Source organism: Terrapene carolina, unplaced genomic scaffold, assembly GCF_002925995.2.
Source record: "Terrapene carolina triunguis isolate 2854851 unplaced genomic scaffold, T_m_triunguis-2.0 Scaffold210, whole genome shotgun sequence".
Classification (NCBI taxonomy): Eukaryota; Metazoa; Chordata; order Testudines; family Emydidae; genus Terrapene; species Terrapene triunguis.
This window is the reverse complement of record NW_020664561.1, coordinates 37,620,823-37,627,126: the sequence shown is the minus strand read 5'-3', so window position 1 is coordinate 37,627,126 and position 6,304 is coordinate 37,620,823. Positions and strand designations below refer to the sequence as shown.

The 6,304-nt window shown below is 46.8% G+C and overlaps 1 protein-coding gene across 3 annotated transcripts in view; it reads left to right on the top strand.

Annotated features, from left to right (window-relative positions):
- The window catches only part of LOC113407223 (volume-regulated anion channel subunit LRRC8D), a 95,488-nt gene that overhangs the window by 15,660 nt on the left and 73,524 nt on the right, over window positions 1–6,304 (top strand). The window contains exons 1-2 of one of the 3 annotated variants that reach the window (XM_026655447.2): window positions 2,896–2,927; window positions 3,344–3,495. The gene's annotated coding sequence lies outside the window, so the exon portion shown is untranslated. Of the gene's footprint in view, window positions 1–2,895; window positions 2,928–3,343; window positions 3,496–3,970; window positions 4,037–6,304 lie in introns of those variants that run through there. The other 2 variants (XM_026655446.2, XM_026655449.2) reach the window with 2 other exon arrangements.

Here is a 6,304-nt window from a genome sequence, read left to right as displayed (position 1 = left end):
GGGGACAAAAGTCCTTTCCAGTTTGGTTACTTTGTGTATTTGACAACACTGTGTATATAGTCACTTTCATTGTTTCCTCCTATATATCCAGTGAGTTTTCCCTGTCTGTGTGGATCTTTCATACAGAAACTGGAGAGGAAACCAGCATTTTTTTAAGTGATTGAAAAATCACAAGCATTGGAGGGCGACTCAGTCAGATGGAAGACCTATTGAAATTTGCTTTCAAATTGTTGCCTTTAATTTTTAAAGTGTTTTTGGAAGCTTCACACCTTCCCCACAAAAATGAAATGTTCTCTCTCTGCCCTCCCCTAAAATGGCCTCATCGGTGTTTGAAAAATCAGTTACTACACCTGGTACAGTGATTGTTAGTAATGATTATTTACATAGCAAACATAACAAATAAAAGGATTTGATGACTAATGAAAGAATGACATAGCAAACAACAAATAAAAGGATTTGATGACTAAGGAAAGAATGAGGACAGGTGTATATATTCCACATATAGGCAGAGTTCTATAGGAAATGTCCATTTGGCGGTCATATGTCATGCCAGAAGCACTGAAGGCCTGGCTATGCTGTAGAGATGTAGGTACACCAGTGCACATTTTAAAAAACTTTCCCAATGTTGAGGGGGCCTGAGAGAACAGAGAAGGAATGACAGGGAGAGAGCTGGGAGATAAATGGCTATCAGACAGACTTAAAACATACACTTCTTGTATAGTGTCCTGCATACCGACCATCCACAATACTAGCAGTACAAAACCGTGATTAGTGTGTTTTGTTTCCTATATTACAGCAGATGGTTATGTAACTAAGACGTGGCTTTGTTGGACTACATTTAAGACAGTCGTCCATAAGACTCAGCCCGTGTCTGTGCTATGCAAGCTACAGCAGCACAGCTAGAGCGCTGTAGCTATGCCACTGGTGCTGTAGATGCTTCCTACAGCAACAGAAGAGATCCCCCCCCCCCCCACCGCTCTAGATAATCCACCTCCCGTGTCAGCACCTAGAGTGATTGAAGCATTACACCGGAGGTTAGGTTGTCAGAGCATGGCACTAAGGCATGTGAATTTTTCACACTACTGAGCAACATAGTTATGTCGATCTAAATTTGAAGTTTAGACAGGCGCAGGGGGAAGAACAGAAAAGGTATAAACAGAGGAGAAAAGTCTTCAAATAGGGTTTGAAATAAAATGGAGAGGCTGAGGTTTACCGGTTCAGGAAGGTACTTCTTAGGGGCGTCTGTACTACAAGCACTACAGCGGCACAGCTGCAGCTAACGCTGCTATAGTGCTTTCATGTGGACACTTCCTACAGCAATGGACAGGATTTTTATCTTTGCTGCATGTAGATTGGGGTTAGGTTGACTTAACTATGTCACACAGGGCATGAAATTTTTCACAGCCCTGAGCGATGTAGCTAGGTCAATGTGTGTTTTAGGTACAGATCAGGTCTTAATCTACACTACAGGGTTGTGCCGATATAGCTACATCAGCATACCTAGTCAGTGTAGATGTACCTTTAGTGGCTGGAACTGCAGAGAAGGCTCTTGCACCTGCCTTGACAATATGGAAAAAGGAATTTGATTTTTTTATCACCAGATTTTTCGTAAAGCCTCAGGTCCTGCTTACATGAGACTTTCACCTTTCATTTTAAAATAAAAATATGTTTCTAGCTATCATGGTTGCACCCTAAAGCCTCAAACGTGATGACAAATAACCCAAAATGTGTTTATATTTTTTAAAAAACCCTCATATTTTGGGGGCCTGTCTCCATGGTTTTTCAATGCTTGGGATTGGCAATACTGGGGGGAGGTTCTAGAGAAGGCTGGGATTAAGACTGGAGCAAATTCATAATTTTTTAAAAATAAAATAAGGCACTTTTGAACTGGCACCCAAGATTCATGGGATTATTTGCAGATGGCGATGTCGTGGTCAGGCTTCTTGCTGTACGCTTGAAGCAGCAAGGGTGAGGTTGTTCCCACACTTGGAAAGGTATCAAAGTAGCTATTCCAGAATGTATATTTAATGACCCTATATGGAGACTTATTCTGGAATAGCTATTTTTGGGATATTTCCAACTGTAGACAAATCCTTGGGGTGGGGGGGAAATGCTGCTAATGAAAGCACAAAGGTGGATTTATGCAGACGGGGAAGAGAGGCATGAGGGTACACACGCACTGAGGTTGTCTTTTTCACCACAGCTGCGATCTCACCGAGGTGGCAGAACACAGGATACACCTTATCTACCTCTGAACTGACACTGCTTCCTGCATTGAGCAGTTGATGAAGCATAATAGGATAGAAAGGTTAATTATCAGAAAAGATTAAGGGGCCTTGTCACAGCATTCCCAAAGGATCTGGGCAGGTCATAAACATACATCTTCTTGCATCCGCAGGGACTCTTAGTTATTGATTTTTTTCATTATTCAGATTTCGCTGATTTCTGAAAGGAGGTAACCTCAGGGTCGGTCTAGCTGGGCTATCCCTCTGGACCTGCTGGACTCTGGCATTAAGTATCTACATGTACACACGCCTTAATCCTGGCCATTCGCTAGCGAAGGCTCCATTAGGAGCTGCGATATGCCCCACTCCACCTGGTATCTTGCAAACGCCGCTACCGCGCATGCTTCGGCTAGCCCTGTCATGCTTTTCTTTTAAGAGCTGTGGCGATGGGTCTGGGCTTGTTATGTGTGAGTGAACATGATTGATGGGACGGGGAATGCCAGTGAGCAGGAGCCGTTATCAGCCAGCATGCAGTAAATATGCATTGCTGTCTAGTGCAGCCTTCGGGCAGCAGCGAAAGTTCGCATTTTATAGCCTACCTTTGTTTCAGTCAAGCCATTAACTGCAGCCCCCCAGCCCCACCCCCTTCCACTATCAGCGCCTCGAGGCCATGACACCAACAGCCAGAGGCCACCGGGAGCGGTACGCTTTGAGCTCCCCCCTGCGCGGGGATCAGCCTGTCTCTCCAGCCAGCCGGCGCGGTGCAGGCGCAAACAATTTCCTACCCTCCCGCTCCGTCTGGGCAGCTTTGCAGACGAGGCGGCTGCAAACTTTACGGACGGCGCGCGCGAGGCGCAGCCTGCGGAGCGGGGCTGGTTTCCCGGCGGGGGGTGCGCGGGATCCCGGCCACTCGTGGGCCGAGCACGCGCGGCGCTGCCGGCTGCGCGCGGAGGTTTGCGGGTTCCGCGCGAGCTCCCGCGGGGCGCGGGCGGGCTGCCAGCGGCTGGGGCGGGTCTGCGGGCAGCGGCTGACAATGGCAGGGGCGCTCGTGCCGCCGGCGGAACCTCCTCGCCGCACGCCGCCAGCCGCGGGCTTTCTCTCGCTCTCTTGTCGCGCAGGAAGTGCCCGGTGGTCTGCAAGGCTGGCCGACATGAGGGCGTGACTCTCCGCTGCTGGATTCCCGGCCCCCCGCGCCCGGAGCCCGCTGAAGCCCGAGCTGGGTCCAGCTGAAGCAGGACAGGAGAAGGAAGGAGGAGCGCAGCCGGATCAGGTACAGAGACGGGGTTGGGGGAAGGGAGAAGCAGCCGCTGCCGCCCCCCCCCCCCCGGCAACCCCCTTTGCTGCTATTCATGTATTGCTCGGCAGCGGGGGGGGGTCTATAACCTGGACCATAGCGTCTGCCTGGTACACCTCCTCCGGCGCGCGGTGCACGGGGGACTGCGTTGGAAATGGGCACCTTGTTTTCCTGGCTCAGGACTTCGCACTGAGCATGCTTCTTCCCTGTGGCCGGCTTATTCCAGCCTGTGATCGCCGGCTGCTGCTGCAGCTTCAAGCCCTTTGTTCCTGCAGCCTCCTCAATGATCTTATCACGGCCGGGGAAGCGGGTAGGGAGCCTTCAAGACAATGGTGGTGTCGGCGAGTTACCGGAGCGTGAGAGAGCCGCTCTGCTCCGGAGGGAAGAGCTACTTAAATGTTACTTTGTTCAGTTTTCAGATGAATAAGCACGGAGTGAGCACGGGGCTGTCATTTTTCTCAGGCAGCGATCTGAGATAGGGGCGAGCTAGCTCACCTCAGCTGCCTGTGTGGAAGCAGTAAGTTACCTTTAGTCTTACCCAGGCAGACCTGAGTGTATTTGCTTTTATCGGCTGACAATCCGAATTACCTGGGAGTCAAAACTGCTGATCCAGACTTCTCTGGATTAAGCCATTGGGTGATTGATGCTCCTTGAGCATGCCCTATTGTGAGCTGTTCTTGTGATGGGCAAGATGCATAGCAAGCAGCACAGGCCTTTAGGCTTTGCTGTCATCTCCCTTCCACCTGCAGACTCCCAAACAGACCTCAGATTCCTTCAGCTGCAAGAGATGGGGCCCTGCTTCCCCATCTACATCTTGCCAAAGGCAAAATCGAGCATCTTATCTCTAGAAATAAATGGGAAACAATGGTATTTGACAAGTTTGTTCTGCAGACCTTTGCTTTCCATTTTGAGGTTTAAAATTCAGCATCAGAATAATGGTGATAATGAGTGTGAATAATTTTTTTTTTTTTTTTTTTTGGAAGGGAGTTATTCTGAGTGGTGGGAATACATCAGTAGAATTATACTTAATCTCTCTATATAACAAGCACTGCTTAGAGTATAAACAAGACTGTTATTGCACAGAATAGCCAATAAAAGGGAATGTCAAATGTGTGGAATCATTCTTTCTTCTTTATGGAAAACACTATTTGGCATTTGATTGTTATACAGCAATGTAAATATACATGGCAACATGCCATGTGTTTGTTGGAGGCTGTTGCAGTAAAGATGCTTGATTTATAATGAAATACATTTAATACATTTATACATTTAATAGATCAAACAAATATAAGTACAAGGGAAGTCACATAACTGTGTGTATGTATTCTTTTTGCTGACCCATCACTCTTCCATAATACTGCTTGCTCTGTCTCCTAAATGATACTGAAGGAAATGTAACTAGCCAGGGGCATGGCCAGTGGCAGTGCTAGGAAGTAGCTTTGATGGACATAGACTTGGTGTACACTACCAATTTATGCTGGTATAACTACATTGCTCGGGAGTGTGGAAAATCCACACCTCTGAGCGATGTAGTTATACCAACCTAACTCCTGGTATAGGCAGCGCTATGGCGATGGGAGGGCTTCTCCCATCTACAAAGTTTACTGCCTCTTGGGGAGGTGGAATATCTACGCCGTAGCATCTTCACTAAGCACTACAGCATCCCTGTAAGTGTAGACAAGCCTGTAGTACCTTATTATCTTTTGTCATACCTTTGTTTGATAGGAGTTGTAGCCTTTTCACTAAACTGAGTCCTTGACTCCTGGGTGTCCACGCGCTAAATGTTCTATCAGGGCACCTCATGAACAGGTCAGCCATGAAAGTGTTGTGCAATGATTTAGATATGATCTAAATACTCGTGGGGCATGTAAGTGAGATGAGAATGTGATTGGCATGAAAATGCAATTTGTTGCTGGTGTAATCATGCTCTACAGCTGAGATACAAGTGGAATGCTCTAGTGCAGGAAAAGAGGGGCACTTTTGGGGTAGGTGTGGATGAGTGAGTTGGCATATAAAAGGAGACAGGTAGTATGTATTGAGTATGTAGGGGATGTGTCTTAAAGATTACATCGCAGGCTTTTGGTAGTGACTTAAGGGCAATTCAGTAATATTGTAGGATCTCAAATGTTTGAATATAGGAGGAGCCTGGAGTATTAAAGAGCATTATTAAAATAAATAGAGGTATGCCCTCCCTTCCTTGCCCCCACCTTAATTCTGCCATAAAGTTGCTTTCTGGATAATATGCACTCTTTGCAGCATCTTAGACACCCAGGTGTGCCTGAGTTTATGTTGGAACTTTTGTCTCAGTAGCTTTTAAAACGAAAGAACGTGATACCAGCCTGACTTTTAGAACTACTGAAAACCTTCAGTTCCTGTTGACTTTAGGTGGAGTTGTAAGTGCTCAGCACTCTTGAAAATGAGTTCCATAGTATCTGATTTTTTTTTTTTTTTTAGCTCAGGATGGCTACATGCTTGAGATACCTACAGCAGACACAACTATGACTCCCTGGGTGTGTTTGCTATTCATGGTAGTGACTAGTGACATAGTCATGTATCCTTTAGTTGCAGAAAGTCCTTTTTCCTGCTGTCATTGGTGTGTGTTATGTCAATAGGGCCCTTCCCCCAACTCACAGCATACACAAGTTCTGCACCTAGACGTAAACATCTGGGAATGGGACTTATACTTGGCACCTTCATGCATGTCTAATTGGTAGTGCAGTTCAGTGGCAGTTTGGATGCCAAAATCTGAATCAAGGCTCTGTTGTCAAATTGTAAGAACAAGTTA